The 25,153-nt window shown below is 46.9% G+C and overlaps 1 pseudogene; it reads left to right on the top strand.

The window, feature by feature from the left end:
- The window catches only part of LOC147730569 (DBIRD complex subunit ZNF326-like), a 75,028-nt pseudogene that overhangs the window by 36,360 nt on the left and 13,515 nt on the right, over positions 1-25,153 (top strand).

The raw sequence follows: 25,153 nt of genomic DNA, 5'->3' as shown, positions 1-25,153 counted from the left end.
GAATAGGAATGCCAGCAAAGAAACAGAATAACCAGAACAGAGATGAGGAAGAAAGACCGAGACCGAGAATAGATATCGCAACACTGAAAAGGACAACCAGGTGTCATCAGTGCAACGAGGTGGGACATTGGAGACGCGAGTGTCCTTACAATGTTGAGACGGGGGAATCAAACAAGAAGAGGAGGAGGTTCAGAACAACGTGGTTAAGGGAGCGACAGTCCCGAAGGGAAAGTTTATCAAAGGGGGGACTCAGACTCCTCGAGCCCCGTTTCCTCAACCGCCTTGCATTGCAAATGGAGGGAAAACCTATAGACAAATGCCATTGTTCGTAGGAGGAGAAGAATGCTACTATGTTGATCCTCTTACAGGGCAACGAGTGAATAGGGATGAAGACTGTACTTTAGGAGCAGCTCTGGAAGTAGATCAGAGAGGACCATACGTAGAAGCCGAAGTAGCTGGATGTCCTATGACCTTTTTGGTGGACACAGGGGCCACTAGATCCACGTTGAGATCAGCGGTAGTCCCAGGTCTGCCGATATCAGGAGAGATGATTCAGGTGGTAGGAGTCGCAAACAAGAGGATGACGAATCCTCTGACGGAACCAGTGTCAGTGAAGATAGGGAATTACAGTGACGAACATCAGTTTGTGATCTGTGATTCTAGCCCGGTGTGTTTGCTAGGAAGAGATCTGTTGTGTAAATTGAATTGCACAATACATTGCACACCTGAAGGAGTAGAAGTGCAGACTAACGACGAAGATGCCGATTTTAAAGTTGTAAACTCGCAGGAATGCGTGGAACTATACCCTACCTTAACAGTGGAGGAGCTTCCACAGGACTTGAGGGAGAAAGTGTCAGCTGAGGTGTGGGATTTTACTGGGGAAGAAATAGGATTGATCAAAGGGGTAGAACCAGTAAAGATCATGGTAAGACCCAATGCCGAGTACCCAAGAACACCACAATACAAGTTGACACCGGAGACGATTGCAGGAATAAAGCCTGTGATCGAATCCATGATTAAACAGGGAATACTGAAGGAAATCGTGGGTAGTCCATGTAACTCCCCGATTATGGGTTTGCAGAAGCCTAGTGGAAAATACAGAATAGTGCAAGATCTTCGAAAGATTAATAATATTGTTGTCTCATGTTGTCCAGTGGTACCGAATCCATCAGTGATATTGTTTCAGATACCGTTCCAAGCTGAATGGTTTACAGTGATAGATTTGTGCCAGGCTTTCTTTTCGATTCCTTTAGACGAAGATAGCCAGTATCTTTTCGCTTTTAAGCTGGAAGATCGCGTTTTAACATGGTGTCGTATCCCTCAGGGGTATACAGAAAGCCCATCGATTTTTAACCAGCTACTGAAGAAAAATCTTGAAAGTCTAGTGCTGCCCAAGAACTCAGTTCTGGTCCAGTACATAGACGACCTCCTAGTTGCGTCAGAGACTGAGGAAGCTTGCAGAATAGACACTATCACCTTACTAAATCACTTGGCCGAGAACGGGCACAAGGTGTCTCCAAGTAAATTGCAATATTGTCTTACTGAAGTGCAATACTTGGGCAACAGGATTGAAAAGGGGAAACGGAAGGTGTCTCCAGACAGAATAGAGGCGATTATGAAAATGAACGCGCCTAAAACACAGAGAGAAGTCAGGATGTTTCTAGGCATGGTCGGTTATTGTCGGCAGTGGATAGCCAACTTCTCACTGAAGGCAAAGCCGTTATTACAACTGACGCACAAAGGAGTTAGTGATCCGGTACCATGGGACAAAGATTGTTTGATGGCGTTTTTGCAGCTGAGGGAGGACTTATGTCGCGCCCCGGCTTTGGGAATGCCTGATTACACCAAACCATTTTTGCTTTACTGCTGCGAAAGAGAGGGATGCGCTTTAGCAGTTTTGGCCCAGATACATGGAGATGCGCGTAGGCCAGTTGCGTATTTTTCGGCTACATTAGATCCAGTAGCCGCAGCGTTGCCCGGATGTCTCAAATCCGTAGCTGCAACGGGTGTCAGCATTGAACGATGTGAAAGCGTGGTAATGGGACATCAGTTAGTGGTGTACGTACCGCATTCTGTGGAATTGCTAATGACCAGGACTAAGACACAGCATCTGACGAATAGCAGGCTCACACGCTACGAGCAGGTCATATTGGCTGCCGAGAATGTGACCCTAAAAAGATGCTCCGTCTTAAATCCTGCAACTTTGATGCCACTTCCAAATGATGTAGATGATGAAATTTGTACAGATCATGATTGCCTTGATGTGACTGAACTATGCACCAAACCAAGACCGGATATCGTAGATGAGCCATTGACTGACCCCGATGAAATTTTATTTGTTGATGGTTCATGCGTAAGAGACGATATTGGTCAGCTGAGAGCAGCTTATGCAGTTTGTACAATTACCAGAGTTGTAGAAGCCGCTTGCCTGGAAGGAGTACACTTCGCTCAGGTAGCTGAAATTATTGCTTTGACGCGTGCCTGTTTAGCAGGTAACAAAATTCGAGTCACCATATACACCGATAGCCAGTATGGTTTCGGGGTAGTTCATGATTACGGGCAGTTATGGTCTCAAAGAGGTTACATGACCTCCTCGGGTTCTCCCATTAGGAATGGAGAATTCGTGAGACTATTGTTAGATGCATTGCAAGGACCATCAGCTATTGCGGTTGTCAAATGTGCTGCGCACACGAAGAATGTAGACTTTGTGTCGCAGGGCAATCGCTATGCCGATGAAGTAGCGCGTTACTGCGCAGAACAAGGATATTCTCACACTGATGTGAAGGTGGGGGGAATCCAAGAAAGAACTGAATTGACAATGTTGTTAGACACTGTAGATACGTGGGATGAGCTAAAGAGTGTTCAGGAGAATGCACCAGATGATGAGAAAAAGGGCTGGGAAACAGCTGGGTGTATAAAAAGTGAGATGAATTTTTGGATCTCTGCCGATGGGAGAGCAGTTTTACCAAATGAACTTGTTAGTCCAATGGCAAGGAAATTGCATGGATCAGCACACATAGGTAGAGATGCCATGGTGAGAGTATTCAGACAAACGTGGTTTAATCCTAAATTTAGAGTAGCGGCAGAAGCAGTATGTCAGCGATGTGCAATCTGTCAGCAACTAAATGTAGTAAAGAGAACACCAGTCACATTGAGTCACATTGGGAGGTCTGGGGGGCCTTTCAATAGAATGCAGCTTGATTTCATAGAAATGCCAAAATGCAATAGACTCAGATACGTTTTAGTGATTGTCTGTATATTTTCTAGATGGGTTGAAGCTTACCCTACACGTAGATGCGATACACTTACAGTAGCAAAACTGTTACTTAGAGAGTTAATACCGAGGTTTGGGGTGCCATCCTCTTTGGAATCGGACAGAGGAACTCATTTCAACAGCGAAATAGTGAAGATGCTATGTTCAGCTTTGAGTATCGATCAGAAGCTCCATTGCAGTTATCGACCAGAAGCTTCAGGGATTGTAGAGCAAATCAATAGCACAATTAAGTCCAGACTTGCCAAAGTTTGTTCATCAATCTCCCTGAGTTGGCCAGATGCACTACCAGTGGTTCTTATGAGCATACGTAGCACACCAGATAGGAAAACAGGTCTCTCTCCACATGAAGTGCTAATGGGGAGAGCTATGAGATTGCCATCGGTTCCGACTGCAGCGTTATTGAACATCACAGACGACTTGATCTTGGACTACTGCAAGGGACTATCTGATGCCATTAATTCTGTGTCCCTCCAGGTCCAGGCTGCAGAGGTTCCATCAGCACAAGATTTGTGCCATGACCTGAGTCCGGGGGACTGGGTTTTGGTGAAAAAGCATGTCAGGAAGAACTGCTTAGACGTGCGCTGGCGAGGACCATTTCAAGTCATACTTGTTACGAACACTGCAGTGAAGTGTGGAGGCCTGCCAAATTGGATACATGCTTCACACACCCGAAGAGTGCCAACACCTCTAGAAGAAACAGCTCCTCTCTCGGATGAGAATCCAGCGGAAAGCGGAGAAGCCATAGAGGGGGAAAGCCAAGCTGTAGAGGTGACTGAAGAGGCTGAACCTGTGTCGGAACAGATCGACGAGGGTCAAGACACCAGTGAGACCGAAGCTGTATCAGGAGAAGAAAGTAACTGGGAGATCGAATCAGATGCTGAACAAGCGGAGGGTGACCAAGAGATAAGTCCAAGAACAAGGAGCAGGAGGACAAGGAGTGACGAAACAAGTTGGCCAGAGAGAAGGAGAAGGCCAAGCTTAAAGGCACAACAGGAGAAAACTCTTGTCCCAATCTCTGAAGATTCAGATCAAGAGGAAGAAACCACAGACTCAGGAACTGAGAGTCCAAGAAGATCGAGGAGGGTACGTGTGCCCTGCAGAAGGTACGCCACCCCAGAGTGGACTTATCTAGCAGATGTCTTGGGGACAGAAATCTGGGAGAGTGAAGGAAGTGAAAGTAATCGATCACGATCCATTTGTGGCAGTGGAGATATGGATGTTGACTCCTGGACTCGAGACTGAGGGATTACTGACTTTCACACTTCCCATACCCCCATACTTGAGTCGGATCCAAGAACTAGTGCTACATCGATTACAGTTTCCGACTTTTGGTCATCAAATTCTGGAAAAAGAAGAAAAAGTCATTCGTTTTGAACTATTGGAACTTGTTGTGAAAGCTGCAGGTACGAGAATAATTGTTGATGTATAAAAACTTTTGTATATAAGTTATAAAGAAGAAGATAACCTAGCGCCGAGTGGAAAGAAGAATAAAATTAGGGATTACATTTAGAGGACGGAGAAGGGTTAGGGTTGTCTGTTGTTAAAGGGAAAGAGACATTGTTGCGAAAAAGAGACTTTGTTGATAAAGAGCACTTTACGAACTGAGAAGGAAAATAAAGCAAGCCAAAGACTGAAACTGAAAAAAAAAAACTTTTTGCAAAAGAGGGAGTTACGCTGTTTGACAACATGGAGAACGGCAACCCAAACCGTAAAGCTAAATGTATAGTAGGTACACTAATAGCAGTAGTAATTTTTCTCATAATTACAGTGGTGACAATATCATACATAGTAGGACATGAAAGTGATAAAGAAACAGCAGATGTAAAGCCTGTAACGACTTTGAAACCTGCTCTTGATGGGAAGAAGGAGGAGAGCAATGTTATTCGTGAAAAAGCGTTACTGGCAAATGAAGCTCGTAGATTACATGTAGACGAGTCACAGGGAAACTTTAGGTCAAATGCATATGCCAAGTTATTGTACGAGTATATCGATGCCATGGAGGCCAAAGATTGCTATGTATGTATGCAATTGCCGGCTTCTGTAGATGAGGGCATCCGATATCATCATCTTCCGCTGACTTATGGGATAACATGTAGTTTACTGCTCAGTATATTTTATGGTAGAGAAGGATTTGAGTACTACTTTTCAAATTATGATTCGGTACTGCCTGAAGTTCCGAATTATAAGCAGATGAATAAGTGGGACTATTACAAAAAGGAGGATAGATTAGCCAAATTCTTCCTTCCTTGGGATACATTAGATACATCATATGCACGCAGAAATAATCTGACTTGCAAAGTGTCAGAAATTGAGAAAAAGTTCATAGCACAAGTAGATGACCGATACAGAAGGCAGAAGATTCTAAAAATGTCAGGACAGTGGAAAACTGATTGGACCGAAGAAGAGAAGGCACATAAAAGGAAAGGGAGCAATGGTCCAATAGCTTTGGATAGAACGCAGAAGGGAAAGTTATGTTTAACACGAAGCAAGACATATTATGAGAGTGTATTTGTAGGTGAAGTTAATTGCGAACATGCTTTTAGATTAGAGTACTACACGAAAGATTTTATGAAGGAAATGCAAGTGATTCCTAATGTATATTTTGTATGTGGAAGAAATGCCTATGTAAAACTGCCTGACAATTGGTATGGTTCGTGTTACTTGGCAATTGTCTTCCCCAAAATATATCATGCAAAGGATTTAGCGATCATGGAAGGAAAGGCTTCGACAAGAACGAAAAGAGAAGTAGGAGAAGCAGAAGTAGTAGGAGACGTATTTGGAGCGATGTTTCCTATGTTAGGTTTAATACTTAACGATGTTAAGATCAGGAGACTAGCTACAGTCGTAGATAGATTGTCTGCAAGTACTGCAAGGTCGTTAATGTTAATAGAAGGTGAGATGCAATCGATCAGAGCAATGGTTCTTCAGAATCGACTTGCTCTTGATGTACTATTAGCAAAAGAAGGCGGAGTTTGCAAGGCTTTGAAGGTTCAGGAATGTTGCACTTATATTCCTGATAATTCAAAACCACTTGAGAAGGTCATAAGAAACATTACAGAGATACATAAAGAAATCGAAAGTTTAACAAAAGTAAATGTTTGGGAAAAAGTAGGTCATGGAGTAGGAAAGGTTGGAAGTTGGTTTGCCAACCTTGGTAAAAGTATTGTATGGTATATATTAAAACCTGTATTAATAGTATTAATTTGTATAATCACATTGTTAGGATTTGTGAAACTATATAAATGGTATAGGACGAACCGGTTACACAGATCTATGAGAGAACAAGAAAGGAGATTAGCTGCTTTACAAGATCAACAGTAGAAAAGTTTGAGAGCACTTGAAATGATGAAAAGAGGGAATGATGTAACTAGTTCTGTGTAAAGGTGCTATTCAAATTGCATTTAGTGATGACTCCTAAAAGTCATCAAAGGGGGGAACTGAGAGAGCGCAATTTGAATAAAACGTATATCCGAGTCATATTTAGAAGCATATCGTATAAACGTAGGAATGAAATGTATATTGAACGTGAAGTTGATGCTTATAACATAAAGTTAACAGATGTGACCAAGGTAAGATAGGAAATGTAACTGTATTCACTTTAGAAATGTATTAGATTTAGAAGGCCCGTATACGTAGTGGGCTAATGTAGAAATGTGTAGAAAATGCTCACGAACAGAAGAACGTGCAAAGTCGAATTCATGTACGTGTGTAACTTTAAATGCAGAAACAGCGAGAAATGTAACATGGAGAAATGTGAAGAGACCATATATAGCGAGGTAACAAATGAGAAAATGAAATTATATTCTATGTAATTTGTATTCTATGTAAAATGTATTCACTTATAAGCAAGGGATTTGCTAAATGCGATCACATATATAAATGTATGTTAAAGGTTATACTGTGTAGAAGAAGTTGTAGGAATGTTAGGAGAGTTTTAGGTCATTTGTGATTATAACCTGACTGACCAAGGGTTCGCAGGAGTGTAGTCCGCGGTTGGTAATTTAGTGGGCTCACAGGAGTCGTGAATAGCCTTCACTTGAATGTGCGAGCCAAAGAGTCTAGTTCTTGTTAGATTTAAGGTGACAAATGTCGGACGAAGTTTATTGCCTAAACATGAGAGGAGATGATAGGAATTTGAGTCTTGTTTTGAAATGACTATTCACAAGACCGAGAAAGGTTATATGCATAGTCGTAAAGAATAAAGTTCTGATAAGGTGATAGATTTTGTTCCGAAAGTGTCAAAGGTAAAGTCGAATGAAGTCACCAGCAAGAAGATGAAGATGGCGTCTAAGGAGAAAGGTCAACTTAACGGACGACGCGAAGAGACGAAGCCATGGAGAGAGAGCTGAAAATGACATCATGGGGGAAAGTCCGTGGTGGGCGTCGAAGGGGCGTTCCATCCACATTGTGATTGTGTATTTTAGGGACAGCACCCCGGGGAGAAGATAGCGAAGGCGAATTGCTCAGAGCGAGAGGCAAGTTAGGAAGAGCAGATGACTTGAGCAGATGCGCTGAGAGAGATCAGAGCGCAAGAAAGCAGTAGGCCGAGGACCCTTAGAGATCGGATGGGTAGGCAGAAAGGGTACTGCTTCTTAAACTTAAGTTACCTTTAGAGGCTAAGAGAGTTTGAACTTCTTAGGGAGTCAAACTGCTGACACCTTTTTAGGGTACTAGAAACTTGCGAAGTAGGGATGTCACTTAGTATAGAGTAGGGACAGATTTAACTTGATTATTTTTCTCTTTCTGTAGATGACGCAACGAGACCACATTAAGTCAATGCTATAATCTGAAAAGATTTGGAGTGGATATTAATTGTATTCTTTTGTATACTGACTGAGATTTATCCTGAGAGGATTGTAATTGCAATTTTTCTTAATTTTATATTAAAACTTTTAAACTTTATCAGTTGTAAGTGGTTCTTCAGAGTTGTGTCAGTTTATGGGGTTTATCTAACCTATGCAGGGGTTGTCTTTTACTCAATGACAGATAATAAGCGATCCAAAAACAACGAATGAGATAAGTTATCAAATTGATCATAAAAGATATTAAAATCTCATTCCCCGCACAGGTAAGGCAGCAAAGCAGAGAATGGAAATCTCCCAATCTCGCTTTTGAACCTTGAAGTCTTATATGCGCCTTAAGGCCTTACTTACAAAGATACACAGTTTTATTTCTTTGTTTGCTTAAAAAGCCTCAAGCTGTTCCGCAAACTGTCACTGTCACTTAGCAATACGGGGACACTCTTCTCTCCCCCCAGGGCCCAACTCCGTTTTGCACACAAGATTCCTGCTTCCTACTTAATGCCACTGCATCTCATCTCATCTCCTCATGATGCCTACCGTAGCACCAGAGTCAGCATTTTCCTCAGCGCCTCCCTCGATATCAATCCCAGGCGTCAGCGTAAGCAAAGCACGGAGCACCAGCACGGAGTCACAAGTCGGAGCCACAACTAGGAGCCCCCCCAGAGCTCAGCGCCTTACCGCTGGACCGCTGCACCGCTGAACCGCAACTCCTCCTGCCACCAGCCCCCTCACCGCCGACGTTGTCCTCACCACAGAGCCAGAGCCGGGCCAAGTAGATGCAAATGTTAAAGCAGTCACGGGGGCCGGTGGGAAGAGCACCAAACTGCAATGGAACAACGAGTCGCACACAAGCGGCTGAAAGATCACAAGTGGCTCACGAAGCGGCTCACAGAGCGGGGTCAGCGCGGGCAGCAGCAGTGGCCATTGCGCAGCAGCTCCTCTCGTGGGCGTTGCTAGATCCCAGTGGTATGAGAAGGCAGGTAGGTCCAGCGGTTCTTGTACCTCATCTCCAAGCAACGCCCTCAATGCATGACGGATTCAAAAAAAGTGAAATTGTGTGAAAGGGGTAAGGTCGTGTATGTCCTCTGCTGCCTCCTCCCATGTGCATACTCTTCCCTCCTTAAAGAAGTCACCCATCAAATGTATTCGTAGGACTCTCAGCTAACGGAGTACACCTCTTTTGGAGCTAATACTAAGCCAGTGGGCATAAGTGGGAGTACAATAATGCACCGGCCTGCTTTTTTTGTAAAACGTGCCAGGCGTGTACGGTGAGAACTGAATCTAGCACGCTGCAACACCAAATAGGTGCTTGAGATAGAAAACGCAGGAGGGGGTTAGGACTTGCAGCTACCATCTCTATTTGGAGGTGGGGTAGATTGTGCAGACCGTGGATCCAATTGTGAGCATGAAAGCTTTGCACAACCCTGTAAAACACTTTCAGATCTGGTGCCCCCAGGCCTCCCTGAGTAAGGCATAGTTAGGATATCCAGTTTGACACGCGGAGTTCTACCAGCCCATTCAAATTTACCCATTAGGGTCCGTAGCATTTTAAAAATGTGTTGGGGGACAACCATAGGGATATTGGCGAAGAGAAAAAGTAATCTGGGGAGTAAAATCATTTTCATCAGGGACACTCAACCCACCAGTGAGAGAGGGAGGCAAATCCACCTTTCTATGTCTTCTTCCAACTCAGTGATTGCTCTGCCATGATTTGCCCTAAGCACTTTTTCCGCATTGGAGTGTACCTGTATCCTCAAATATCTCACCGGGTCTGATGTCCACTGAAGGGGATAATCTAAGGCCTTCTGCATTGTAACTGGGGTTAATGGAAACATTATAGATTTATCCCAGTTGATTTTAAGACCCGAAATGCCGCCAAATCTCAACACCTCTCGTATTATCGGGGAGAGATTAGTGTCCGGATCCCTTATATACAATAGCATATCATCCGCATAAGCAGAGGCAATGAAATTGTAGTTGGGGAAACGTAATCCTCTATTACCATGATGCTCAGCAGGGCCTCGGCTGCCACAGCATACAGTAGTGGCGACAAGGGGCACCCCGTCTTGTGCCTCTAGATATCTGTATGGAGAGGAGACAGCATCCCCCATGTGCACTAGAGCTGTGGGTGAGTTATAGAGGACCGAGATTAATGTAAGCAAGATTTATCCGACTCCCATGCGTCTTAGTACCACCAGCATGAATTTCCATTCAACCAAATCGAAGGCTTTTTCAGCGTCTAGAAACACTGCTGCCACCTTAACATCTGGTTTAACATGTTGTGCCCAGCCTGTCTCCCTTGCCATAGGTTCTAGCCAGTGCGTATTCCCCCATTTGCTTAATCTCACTATCGGCTTCCTCGTGGTATTCTTCTAGTGTTTTTTTCAGTTGTTCTAAGATATGGGGGTCGTTCCTGCTCAGTGCCTCTTTCTCCAGTGCACCCAGTCAATCCTATAGTAAAGCGAGCCTACCTCTAATGGAGCGGAGCACCCCGGAGTGTTTATTCATGGCAACCCCCCTTATGAACACCTTAAATGTCTCCCATACCGTGGCAAAGTGGTCGACTTAACATATGTTAGTTTCACAGAATTCTGTAATGGCCGCAGGTAATTCGGCTTTAAATACCATGTCTAGTAGAGAATGGCGGATATCTCCACTGGAAAGGAGGGGGGCCTCGCAAGGGAGTTTCAATCTCTAACAATATGGAAGAATGATCAGAAAAGAAGTGAGCTAATACTGTGCAGTCCCGTACCCTGGACACTAGCGCCTCCGATATTAACCAATAATAAGTCTAGTATGTGTATCCTGGTATGAGGAGTAGTGCGTGAACCCACCTCTCCCAGGGCATCTGGTTCTCCAAACATCAACCAAATGCAGTGGTAGCGCTCTGTCAACAACGGCCTTGGCAGCTGCAGATGGGAGCCTAGGGTGACCCCCCGACCGGTCAAGTGCAGGATCCAACACACATTTAAAATCCCCACCCCAGATTAGTGGTAACGAAGGGCAGTCATTCATAAGTGTCACTAATGAATTGTAGAACTGAGGATTGTCGTAATTGGTCCTGTATGTAATAACAATTTGGAAGTCTGCACCCATACCATAGCCTCTTGAGATTACATTGAACACCTGATTTAGGATTTACCCAGGTAAGCACACCCCTTAAGTGTGAGGTGAATCCAGCTGCTTGGAACGGACCCAGTCGACTTCGTCTTGTGAGCATAGCCCTCTCACATTCCAGGTCAGAAGCCACAGGCTACTTCTATGTCCCTGACCTATTCCACAGTGCAGGGGTATTCAAATTTTGGGGCGCGACCCCCAGGGGGGGGCGTGGAGTGATAGAAAGGGGGTCACGCATTACCGGTCACACTTCTGCCCAAATTACTTCTGTCGTCTTCAGTGGCGGTTTCTCGTACAGGGCGTCACGGCTCCGCCCCCTTTACTTTTGTCCCCATCTCCACAATTAAAACAAAGGTGGCTATTTATGTTTTTAAAAATGCAGGCGGCACTCACTTAAAATTGGCAAATATTATTTATTCATCCTTGTTTTCTGAGTTGGGGCAATAAGCAATGCTCAATGCCAGCCTGAGTCACTGACGCTGAGTGACGGTGGGGAAACTATTTGCCGGTGTACTATCGAGCTCTGTACCCCATCGAGTGCTGTACCCCCCCTTGTTTTGCGCATGCGCAGTAATGGTGCGCATGCGCACATTACGACATAATGACGTAGCACCACGCCCACCATCATTCCGTGTACCCCCTAACATTTTGTATTTGCGCATGCTCTATTCAAAAATTGCCCAGGCATTGTGCGCTGCGGGTGCTGCTGCGCCGCTGTTCTGCAGAGCCGGCCTTGTGCCCGATGGTGACAGAGGCGAGAGAGGGCGCCCGCCGGAGAGAGTGCTGCAGGACGGGGAGCCCATGGGAGGCAACCCCAGCATTCCCGCAGGCTACTGTGGGGGCGCCCGCACACACGCCCAAGGAAGAGTGGGGTGGGGGGCGCTACCGTGCACCCTCCTGTAAAGATGAGGCCCGCAATCATAAGTATTTGTCAAGATTCATTTATTAATACAGAGAGCTGTACTACGCCAAAAAAGTTGCATATCCTGAAGAACGGCTAAACCTGCCGTCTCGGCACATTACAAAGCGCTTCCCTTAACCCTCTTGTTGCGTAATTACAAGAATTAGAATTATCGACTCTCGCAAATCGTCTAAATTATGCATCTAAAAAGCGTCGATCCTTAACGGATTTGCCTACGTTTCGTGTCAACAATAGCAATTAAAATAGACACGTTTTCTTTTGTTTTACAAACTTAGCACACAACGTTACCGGTGTTGTGTTTTACCACATTAGTAGACTAACACTGCATGTCCCACTAGTGAAAATATACATTCGTCTGCTAGACCCCTTATACTTTAACTGATGCTTAAGCCCAGAGCATCTTTACACCTAAACAACGTCATTCTTAAAACAAAACGTCCATTGTGGACATGTGTAGAACATGTAGGTCACAGGCTCGATCCTTCCGAGGACATATCAGTCAGTTGGTGCTATGGGTAGCAAATATTTTCCCACATACAGACGAGAAAAATTGTATAAAGTGTGCGTCATGTATACTTATTATTAAAAGTTTGTTTGGTAATACAGAAGACGTCAGTGTGACCATTACACTGGAAAAATAAGTCAGAGGTTTATTATGAAGGAAAGCCTTATCACCTGTTCTAGCTCTAATGGGCTGATCCCACAAACAAAATCCCCTTTTGTTGCACTACCCTACACAGCCACACACACTTTGATTCCATTACTGTGCAGACTGTACTATTGCAGCTTCCCTTTGCCGATCCAGACATTCATTTTAAATATCAACTTTAAAAATACTGAATTTAGTGAACTCCACGTTACTACCAAGCGGTAGCCGATGACCTGCACGGACAGGTGTATGGTTGATATGAAGGTTTTAACTTAATGAAACCTATTTTGTTTTCCCATATATTTAAAGTATTCCAGGGCGTTCTAGAGTATGCCGTAATGCTAAGATATGGCGCTTTCTGGCTATACACTCGATTACTTGTGATAATATTTCACACCCCAGATCCTTCCCTAAAGCCACCACGGTTAACCGTGCAAAGTGCTTTGTTGACGGCCACGGCCACATAAACCACCAACATAGAGTGTTCTGCTACCATCCACAGAGCACTTGGTAGAAGAGCACCTGTAGGGTTCGGGCCTCAGGCCCACATGGTACCAAATAACCGACACGGACACTGAGCAGAGTATGGTGATAACTGGCCTGGAGCCCGTGCACTCCAGCCCCTTTTATTAACAGGGTCACCTGACTGGTGACGCCTGTGGTGGGTGGGTGTCAAGTGTGTGACATCACGGGCCAACCACTGGAATGTATCCAGCCGGATAATACATCCCTCCCAAAATTTCATTAAACAAAAACTAACAAAAGTCCAACCTGAAAGAAAACAAATAAACAAAAATCACCACCAAAAGAGTCTCTTCAGGTCGTCTGCTGGGCAGTGTTAGAGTTCTGGATAGCACCGCCAGGATGACTCCTTCGCCTAGTCGACGTTTCGTATACCGGCCTGGTCTCGCAGTGGTGAAATTCATATGTACAGGGACCTATTGCATTGTCGTCAAAGCGTAGGTTATCCATGCGCTATATTTTACTTTATGTTCACCTTTAGTTTCGTTGCTATTGTAACATTTGCAAACAATCGTAGAGCCTTCACCCCTGTCCTACCAGACTATATCCAGTGCCTCAAACGAATTTGCCATAGGCCTCAATTGACTTTCTTTTTTATTAAACAGACGAGAAAAATGACGAGGAAGAAGAGAAACGCAGAATTGAAGCCAGACGAGTGAAGCAAAGACTGAGAAGGGAGAAAAACTGTGAAAAATATGGTGATGGATACAGGTTTGATTTATTTTATTAGGGTGTGAAAGTTTTGCACACAAGCCAATTGAAGAATGGTAACATGGCTGTAGTCCTGTGGGGGGAGAGGGTGAGGGGGGTATCACACTAGTACTTTACTGACTATGACTCAATTATGGTATTAGCATAAATTATAGTTTTCTAATGCATTAAAATAAAATACATTATGGTAATAGAATCAATTATAATTGCAACCAGTAAGGCCATTGTTCCAAGAAGGAACTGGGTGGAAGATTGTTTTCTATTGTGGGATGTAACCAGTTTGTAAAGCACCAAATGTCATAATCGAATTTCAGATCGCAAACGTTCCAGCTCGACTGCCTTTAACCCTGAAATGGCATAAGTGCTAAGAATTCACGAGCTTTTCCTTGAACAGGTTCTGGAATAACCTATTTTCGAGGTTGGCTTATGGGATGTTTTTACTTCGCTGGTATATGGTGCAGTGAATCACTCCCATTAATCTGTTCTGCTCTTCAAAGGCGACCATTGCTCTGCCCCAAATTGCTCTGGTCAGGCAATATACTAGAACATAACTTACTAAAGGTGTAGCTAGTGAACACGTGTTTTCACAACTTGTAACTTCTGGCAACAAGGAGCGGATCTGTAACTTCCTGGGTGCCATGAAAGAGACCCATGAGTTCCAGGGCCTTCGTCAGTGGACTAAACTTTGATTCATATAAAAGCTACTCTAGAATCTGGATCATTTTTATAGAGCGTTTGTCATGATGCATTGCAATGTTTGATACTAACACTTCATAATCCGTTCTCCCAGGATTGCGTTTACTTGTACTTTTTGCAAATTTCGGACATTTGAAGAAAAGGACATTGAAGCGCACCTTGAAAGTACTGCTCACCAGGAAACCTTGGATCATATACAGAAGCAAACCAAATTCGACAAAGTAGTGATGTCCTTTTTGCATGTAAGTGCTGGTGTTCTGCATAGTGACATTTCAGACCGTCCTTTTTAGGTTTTGACTGGCCATGCGCTTTGCGCATGTGCCAAAAAACCTCTTGAGTTGTGTGTGTGGCTTTGGGTCGGCCCTCGTCATTGATTGGCTGGCTCCGTAAACGGAGCCTTGCCATTGGACGAGGGGCCTGTCCGTCAATGCCGGACCAGACACGGGGGCGTTCCCGACATTCTTTGGCTTTTGCCGACGTCACGGGACGCCGGGAACGCCCCCGTGTCTGGTCCGGCATTGCCGGCACTTCTGCGTCTCTCCTAACCCCGTGACTGGCCGGCCGGCCAATCCTAGCGCGGCCGGCCGGAAGTGCCCGCCCCCCGCAGCCCGGGGGAAGAAGGAGAGGAAGACGGCAAGCACTATGGCGGCGCCCGCGGGGAGACCGGAGAAGTGCCTCTCCAACCTGCCGCTCTGTCTGGGCTGCCCAGCCTGTCGCTGCTCGCCTCCCAGACCGATCGTCACGGTGGCACACCGAACTTCTCCGAAATGTACCGAGTGCTTTCTGCATCCTGTCAGTGCGTTTGGCCTTTGCCGTCGCTCTGGGGTTGGCTTGTTTGCGGCACCTCGCAGAGAGATGGGCAGAAGCCCTCTCTCTCCCCGGAGCCCTCTCTCGCCCTGCCGGTGGAATTCCCGGGCTCCCACTCCCTCGGAGGCCTGAAGTAACAGCCTGTTTCCGTGCCAGCCATAACCTCTGATGCGCGTGCAACATTCTGCCGAGGCCCAGGCGAGAACTGCTGCATGCCTCTGTGAACGGACCGGGTGAGTCTGGCCTCTCGCCTGCATGCCTCTGGGCCTCGGACACTCGAGCTTCCCAAACATTTCCCAGAATGCCCTGGGGCCGGGCGATAATGAGCGCTCACGTTGGGTATTGTGATAAGATGCGGCTGAATGGGAGTGTTTGGCTTGCAAACACTTGGGGAAAGCCTACCTTTGCAAGTGAAGAGCCCCCCCATTCATGTGATAATGTCGAGTGCTTGTCTGACACCTGCTCTTGTAATGCACACACCCCATCACTTCCTTCTGTTATGTGCGAGGGCCTCTTCACGCTTCCACCTTGTCAGGTAGCTTTCCCATTATTTACTGCTTAAGTGCTTGAACGCCTGCTAATGGCCTACGGGATGGGGCTCCGTCCGGCTGGGTGGGAGGGGGGCTGCCCACTGTGCACAAACAATGAGCAGTGTAAGGTATATTGAAGGAGGTGCTTAATGGTCGCCAATGGAAGCCTCATAGTAGAAGGGGACACAAGATATGTTTTTTTTCGTCCGACCATAAAAAGCAGCACCTGGTGAAAGCTCGTCCCTGTGTCCCTAAAGGCGCATATCGCTGCCTTGGCTGATTTTACTCCTGTGTGGCTGTCGGGGATAGCCTTACTCCTGAAAGCCTTTAAAACAGCATGATTTCGATGAATCTCCCAGCGGGGGGCACTGAGCCCGGAGGCTGTGCCAGGAGGGTACCGAGTCAGCGACAGTCGCCAGAGGGGCGGCCAGGCCCGTGCGCGCCCCCGACAGACCTGCGGGGGCCGCACTCTTTTGTCCATGATGTCCGGAGTGCAGGCGGCGCTCCTCCTGCTGGTGGTGACGGTGGGTGGTTTTACACTTTTGATCACTCTCCAGATGCGGTCGGAAACACAGTGGCGGATATTTGGAAAGAGTGCGGTTTTGAGGGCTGCAGTGTGTTGGGCTGGCGAATGGAGGTTGTGGTGGAGGAATGGAAGTTCATTAGACGTGATGTTTTATTCCGGAGTTCGCTAAAGAAAGATACAACGGAGCTTAATTTGTACCATAATAATTGGCGGCGCCCAAAGTTTGTCTGAGAGGCCGGCGATCGGCACTACGCAATGGCGTGGGTGCCAAATTCCAGCGCTGTGTAGTGCCGATAACACTTCACGCCCGCCTCTTTCATCCACCACCTGCCACTTTCTGCTCGTTTTTTTCAAAATTGAAGGTTATTTTTCACCCCTACTTTCGCCCTTTATCGATGTTTCTCTGTATTTCGCTTCCTATTTCTTTTAATCTTTTTTGTTTTTCTCTCTCTTGCCCTGTATCTGAGTTGGGTGAGGAAAAGTAAGTGCCGATGTACGGAAATAGTCATTTTTTGTGTTGTTCTCCTACTCTTATGGACCGGCTCCCGTTCCCGCCCCCCTACCGCTGCCTCGCTCTCTATGTCTCCCCGGCCCCGTTCCCGCCCCCCTACCTCCCTCGTCATTTCTTGCCTGCATGCTCCTAACGCCCGTACCTCCCTCGTCATTTCTTGTCGGCATGCTCCTAACCCCCAGCTTCTATTATCCTGCAGCTGTTACTGGTGAGTCGTGTCTGTGGCTTTTAGCAGTTGATTCTGTGTTTGTGTTTTTCATGGTTTCCATCTCCTCCTTGTTTTCTTAATACTTTAGACGCCCCTCGGTGCCCAGGAGAGTCCCTAGGTGTCGACTGTCTGTTTCCAGAGAGTTCCCCTAGTTGTTTTCAGCATCCGTTTCTTTTTCTCAATATTTTCAGATGTCTCTGGTTGCCTGTTTGTCTTCTGTCTACTTCCAGTTAATGTTCCTGTTTCTTCAGTGTCTGATTTTTGTTTAATCAATACTTCAGATGTTCCTCTGTGCACAGGCGTGTCACTGTAAGTTTCCAGTGTGTGTCCTTATTGATTTTCACTGTCTATTTCTTGCAGTTTGTGTATTTCAGATGTGCTTCTGTGTCGAGCCGTGGCCCTGTCTGTTTGCTGCCTGTCTCCAGTTTATGCACCTGGTTGTCTTTCAGTGCCTGTTCCCTGTTCTCTCTGAACTTCGGATACTTTGTTTCCAGGGGTTTTCCTGTCGGTCAGTTTCTGTGCATGGCCCGTATTCTCCCATGGTCCTATTGCAGACGCCTCTATGGGGCCAAGTGTGTCCCTGCCTGTCCTGACCGTTTCAAGAGTAGGTTTTGAGCTTTCTCTGTGTATTGCAGGTGTCTCTTTGTGCTCGAGTGTCTCCCTCTCTGTCTCCTGGCTGTTTCCATTTTATAATCCAGATTGTCTTTCAGTGCCTGCTCCCTCTGCTCTGTATACTCCAGATGTCTCTCTGTACCCCTGCCTGTCTCTTGCCTGTTCCTAGGTCACGTCCTCGATTGTCAGGGCCTGTTCCTGTACTCTGTATACTCCAGATGTCTCTCTGGGCCCATGCCTGTGTCTTGTCTGTTCCTAGTGCCTGCTCCTTGCACTCTGTATACTCCAGATGACTCTCTGTGCCCATGCCTGTCTCTTGTCTGTTCCTAGTGCCTGCTCGTTGTACTCTATGTACTCCAGATGTCTCTCTGTGCCCATGCCTGTCTCTTGTCTGTTCCTAGTGCCTGCTCCTTGCACTCTGTATACTCCAGATGACTCTCTGTGCCCATGCCTGTCTCTTGTCTGTTCCTATTGCCTGCTCCTTGTACTCTGTATACTCCAGATGTCACTCTGTGCTCCTGCCTGTCTCTTGCCTGTTCCTAGGTCACGTCCTCGGTTGTCTTTCAGTGTCTATTCTCTGCACTATGCATACTCCAGATGTCTCTCTGTGCCCCTGCCTGTCTCTTGCCTGCTCCTAGGTCACGTCCTCGGTTATCAGGGTCTGTTCCTTGTACTCTGTATACTCCAGATGTCTCTTTTTGCCCATGCCTGTGTCTTGTCTGTTCCTTGTGCCTGCTTCTGGTACTCTGTATACTCCAGATGTCTCTCTGTGCCCATGCCTGTCTCTTGTCTGTTCCTAGTGCCTGCTCCTTGTACTCTGTTTACTCCAGATAACTCTCTTTGCCCATGCCTGTGTCTTGTCTGTTCCTAGTGCCTGCTCCTTGTACTCTGTTTACTCCACATGTCTTTCTGTGCCCATGCTTGTGTCTTGTCTGTTCCTAGTGCCTGCTCCTTGTACTCTGTATACTGCAGATAACTCTCTTTGCCCATGCCTGTGTCTTGTCTGTTCCCAGTGCCTGCTCCTTGTACTCTGTATACTCCAGATAACTCTCTTTGCCCATGCCTGTGTCTTGTCTGTTCCTAGTGCCTGCTCCTTGTACTCTGTATACTCCAGATAACTCTCTTTGCCCATGCCTGTGTTTTGTCTGTTCCTAGTGCCTGCTCCCTCTGCATACTCCAGATGACTTCTCTGTGCCCCTGCCTGTGTCTTGTCTGTTCCTAGTGCCTGCTCCCTCTGCTCTGTATACTCCAGATGACTTCTCTGTGTATACATGTTGTATGCGGTCGTTTTTAGGGTGTGCAGGCAAAAATGGGGGTAAAATTGGGGTCTGCAGTGCTACACGGTCAGCTCTCCTAGATATCAAGTGTGTATGTTACTGTTTTTAACACATTTTTGGTCTGGCAATAATTGTCAGTATGGAACTAATTAAGTTCTATCAAGCCCTGTGTGTGTTGAGGAGGGCCCCTCAGTGTTAGACATGCTTTTACGGAGGTTTAGGGACCTTGTTGCTTCACTGCTGATTGGGCTCTGAGACGGCCATCCTGCCTAGTTGCCTGTTGTGAATGGGTATAAACAATAAACGTCCGATTATGGTGCCGGTTGGACCTATCCCCCCTCAAGAACACAAATAACCTACTGACATTTTCTACCTGAAATAGACCATCTAATTTGGAAAGACCACCCTGTGTCCTTCCTGATTTTATTTTCACCTAGTCACTAATCTCAAACTTATACTCCTTTCTCTCCATGCTCACATTTGTCCCCTTGCCTCCTACACCATTTCAACCTTTCAGCCATGCAGGGACCAATTTAGTACCAGGTAAGCATCACACATCTATTGAAATGGGGGTCGCAGTGTGTAGGGCTTGCAGTGTGTGGGGGGGGGACGCAGTGTGTGGGGGGGCTCTGTGTGGGTGTGTGTGGAGGGCTCTGTGTGGGTGTGTGTGGGGGGGAGCTCTGTGTGGGTGTGTGTGTGGGGGGCTCTGTGTGTGTGTGTGTGTGTGTGTGGGGGGGGGCTCTCTGTGGGTGTTTGTGTGTGTCATTTGCGAGAGATAAAGCTAGTTGCATTGTAAATGACAATGCCATTTATTTATGTTTTAAAAAAAACACATAAATAAAAATAATGTCAAGAGCAATGCCAATAGCTCTAACTTTAACAAAGGCAAAACCATTGCATTGTAAATGCTTGTTTGGTTTTGCTTGACGTGCATTATGCTTAGAGGTTTTTTTAAGTAGTGTAGTTCTGGGTATCACATTATTTATAGCTATGCTATAATGGTTTTCAAATGTCATGTTGGCAATCCTAATTATACGTCTACCGTGCCTTAAACTTCCCCTGCATCTTTCTGGAATGCATGGTCAATAAGTTTAAGAAGACCTCTCTATGTAAAGCACAGACTAACCAGACAGAGGCCGCAAAAACACTAGAAAAAGTTCTACTGGAAGGTGAAGTTTTTAAAGCTATTTGAACTGCGTCTTTTTGCAGATTGTGAAGATTTGTGGTGTTTGTGTCTGGTTCTCAAATTATACAATAAGTTAAGGTTGTCCCATTCCCTTTGGCTGCGTTTACCAAAGTTCTTGAGAATGCACTTGAAGGGTAGAACCACTAAAATATACTTTGGTGAAGTTCCAAGCATCCACCATTGCACTACAAGCCTACTTTTTTTTTTGTATCTAGGGGCCAGATGTAGGTCGGTCGGTAACGGCCGAAAATCTGTATTTTCGTCCGTTACCGACCGGTATGCAAGAATTGGCATGTAGGGGCACAATTTTACAGAATCAGTAAATTTACCAATTCGGTAAATTTACCGAATCTGTAAAATACCGAATCGGTATTTTTACCGATTCGGTAAATCTCAGATGTAGGTGGGACTCTTCTGAGTCCCAAAGGCCCTACAAAATCGGTATTTTACCACACAATCCTATTGTGTGGTAAAATACCGAATTCCGGTGTGCATGCACATGTGTGCATGCACACCTAGCCATGTGACAGACAGACATGCCCTTAGGGCATGTCTGTGTGCCACATGGCGCACATGCCTATTTGTGGGGTGCCAGAGGGTGTCAAAGTTACACCCCCTGCACCCTTGCAAAATTCGGTATTTACAGATTCTGTAAATACAGAATCGGTATTTCCCATTGATTCCTATGGGCTTCAAAGCCCATAGGAATCAATGGGAAATACCGATTCTGTATTTACAGAATCGGTAAATACCGATTGTTACAGATTCAGTATTTCCACATCTGGAAATACCTACATATCCACCCTTTAGATTTACCGATTTTTAATTACCGAATCGGTACAATTCGGTAATTAAAAATCGGTAAATCTAATTTACCTACATCTGGCCCTTGGTGTTTCTGCTGATGATCATATGATGAAAGTTGAGACTGTACATTGCAGTGCTTGCAGTGTCTATGTTCCTGCTTTACATAGTTCTGGGAAGCAACATGTAAAATCATCTGATCACGCAAAAAGGAAGTTGGTAAGTTTATTTAAATGTGTTACCTCATTGACATTTTGTTTTACTCCATGTATATGTAGATTTGTTTCAGTGTTTTGACATTTTGTGTAGTATTTTTTGTTCATGTAACCTCCCACGAGGAGACCTCCAGACCCCCTATTACATGTTTCTCAGTAGGTTTTCTTTGCAGCCCCCAAGCACTATTTTCTTAAAGGGCAGGCAGGATGCGCTCTCCCGCAACAGTTGGTTACTTTTTTTTTAACTAGCATCGCACGCCTCCACACTAATGATGGCCCACTTTTGTTTTGTTCCTGGAGAGCGTCCAACACGGCTATATGCCTCTTAATATACTTTTTTTTTTACAATCTCAGCAGCCGCACTTTATTTCAGGTGCTGCCATTGTAACAAATCTAAACAAATAGAAAAAAGGTATGCAGCCGCCATTTTTCTCTATATCCTCTCTTTCGAAGCAATTGAGCTAAAGCACGAGTGCCTCAAAGGTCTCGCATTTGAGAGACGTTGATCTATTTGCATTGTAAATGACAATGCTTTTTTATTTGTGTTCAGAAAAACTGCCAGAGGTGTTTCCAACCATTCAATCAGACTCGGTGTAACCCCTTGCCTTGCAGTCTGCCTTGGAGTCCTGCTCGCCTTGTCTCTTGGCTGTGCTCTTTTCCCTTGAGGGTTTCAGGTCACGGCCTGCTTGGTGGGGTTTGATTGCTTGCTTGTGGAGGGAGCGAGATTGCAGGTCATTCCCTAATAAGAGTCCCTGGTGTTTTTTAAACGCTTATCTGGCACACCCTGGTGGCAGAGTAGTTTCTAAAGGGTTTCTGTCAACATTGAATGCCTTCTCTTCTAGGTTCCACCCAAGTTATTGTAGTTGAACTAGCAGTATGTGTATAAATTAACGTTTATTTATTTAAAAAAATTTCCAGGCTTACAAGGAACAAATAACAAGCATTTACAATGCAATGGTCTCGGCAATATTATAGGTAGAGCTATTGGTATTGCTCATTTTTTATCTTTTTTGTATCCCTAAATAAATGGCATTGTCATTTCTATTGGCATTAGCTTTTTTTTTGCATATGTGATGTCCGCAGACTCCAGCCCGCTCCAGACACAGACGCACTGCACTGTCCGGACGCGCCAGGCCATGGGGGCCCAACGTAGGCCCAGGAGGGCCTGGTCGCTGCGAGGGCTCCAAGATACTCACATAAAGTCAAATAACTATAGTCTATGGTAAATGCAACAATGTCTATAGTCCGTTGTTATCAGGCGTAGATCAAGCCCTCTTGCGCCTACGCTGGACAGCCCTGTACTACTAACACACTACCTCCTAGCAATAACAGACACATTGCTAACCCTTGTACCAGCTACACTGCTTTCACCGGGCAGCGGGTCCTCTCCGCCATATTACACACACTGCAGAACTTCCCGCGCCCCGCGCCCCCCACCCCCTATTACAGATACAATGTCCAGGCCCTCCTTAGAACCGACAAAAACCCTCCCTCCCCACTGGGCGCACGGACCCTCCTTCCCAGATACTGTCCAGGCCCCGCTAAGTAACTGGCAAACTGTCCCTCCCGCCTCCCTCCTAAGTAACAGACACACCGCGCAGCCCCCTACACGTGACATACAAACTGCCCTCTCCAAACAGCAGGCACACAGTCCCTCACTCCCATGATATAACAAACACTGCCCATATTCCCTCTCTTCCCGCCCAGCTCATAGCACACCCCCTATCAGGCACGCTGTCCCTGAATCCCAGGTCACTCACACACTGTCGCTCCCTCCTGGTAACTGACACACTGTCCCTTCCACCCCGTAACTGACACTGTCCCTCGCTCCCAGCTACTGACACACTGTCCCTCCGACCCGGTACCTGACACTGTCTCTCCCTCCCGGTAACTGACACACACTGTCCCTCCCTCCAAGGTAACAGACACACCGCGCAGTCACCTCCTTGTGACACACAAACTGTCCTCCCCAAACAGCAGGCACACAGTGCCCACCGTGATATAACACAAACACTGCCCGCCTTCCTTCTCTTCTCCCAGGTACCGGGCGCACCCCACCGACCGCCCATAGCACACCCCCGTATCAGGCACGCTGTCCCTGAATCCCAGGTCACTCACGCACTGTCCCTCCCTCCGGATAACCGATACACTGTCCCACCCGGTAACTGACACACCGTCCCTTTCACCCGGAAACGGACACTTTCCCTCGCTCCCGGGTAACTGACACACTGCACTCCAGCCTAAGTATCTGACACACTGTCCACCTTCCCGAGTAAATCTCACACTGTCCGTTTCAATATCAGAGACAGCCTGGCCTAGAGTAGCTATAACCACACGGTACCACATGGTCATCGCGGCCGTGAAGAAACACATGCCCTCCTCACACGCACGCACGCACACACACACACACAAAAGTGTAAGTCATCTGAAAGAGTCACACAACTCCTTTCACCGAACACTGGAAGATCCGGTCCTATCTAACGGTCTCGCTGGAGAGCGCTTAGTGGCCTCGCAGTCGCTGCCCAGCCCACTCATGTCCGCAGACTCCAGCCCGCTCCAGACACAGACGCACTGCACTGTCCGGACGCGCCAGGCCATGGGGGCCCAACGTAGGCCCAGGAGGGCCTGGTCGCTGCGAGGGCTCCAAGATACTCACATAAAGTCAAATAGGACAGTGGTGCTTTTGGGGTCACGGGGGTGCGAATATGCCAGTGAGGAGGGGTGGCCGCGCTAGTGGGGCTTAGGGGGTGGGGTACAGCTGAGGGGTGGTATAAAGAGGCGACGGGGGTGATAGAAAGCCTTACGGTACAGCGTGGGTTGTCGAGGCGGGGTGAGGTGAGGAGGGGGTGAGGTGGAGGGAGGGGGGGCAGTGACATTAGAGAGTGAGAAGAGGTAAGGCCGTGCGGGCCCGGTGAGGAGGAGGGGGGGGGGGTTCGGACGGGACAGTTGTGCTTTGAGGGGTCATGGGGGTGCGGATATGCCAGTGAGGTAGGGTGGCCGCGCTCCCTTCTCTCCCCTCTCTCCCTGTGATCCTGTTGTATACCCTCACATTTCCCTTCACCCCCGCTTGATGCCCGCTGCCCCCCTCAACGCTTTAATTCGGTCACATTGCGCTCCTCGAAGCTGTGCTCTCCCTCACTCGGCGCTGTACCCTCGCCCTTTCTTGCCCTCAGACGCATTACCAACACGGAGCCCCACTGAACTCTCACACTCTGGCCGCACCCATAATCCCCACTCGTTATGCAGACTGACCCGTAATTTTACCCTCTCCACCCTCCCGGGAGTGTAAGACCGGCCTAGCAACAGGAGCCTCCAGGGATAGGTCGGACATCAGTTTAATTTTTGCGGGCGACTCCGAACATCTTTGCACCCAGCCGCTCTTACCCTGGTCGGACGGGACAGTGGTGCTTTGAGGGGTCACGGGGGTGCGGATATGCCAGTGAGGTGAGGAGGGGTGGCCGCGCTAATAGGGGTTAGGGTACAGCTGAGTTTAAAGAGGCGACGGAGGTGATAGAAAGCCTTACGGTACAGCGTGGGTTGTCGAGGCGGGGTGAGGTGAAGGGAGGGGTGGGGGGGCAGTGACATTAGAGAGTGAGAAGAGGTAAGGCCGTGCGGGCCCGATGAGGAGGGGTGTGGGGGGGGTTCGGACGGGACAGTGGTGCTTTGAGGAGTCATGGGGGTGCGGATATGCCAGTGAGGTAGGGTGGCCGTGCTCCCTTCTCTCCCTGTGATCCTGTTGTTTACCCTCACATTTCCCCTCACCCCCGCTTGATGCCCGCTGCCC

This window comes from Lissotriton vulgaris, chromosome 2_1, assembly GCF_964263255.1.
Source record: "Lissotriton vulgaris chromosome 2_1, aLisVul1.2, whole genome shotgun sequence".
In the NCBI taxonomy this organism is placed as follows: domain Eukaryota; kingdom Metazoa; phylum Chordata; class Amphibia; order Caudata; family Salamandridae; genus Lissotriton; species Lissotriton vulgaris.
Note: the sequence above shows the minus strand (reverse complement) of the source record. Positions and strands in the feature narration are given on the sequence as shown.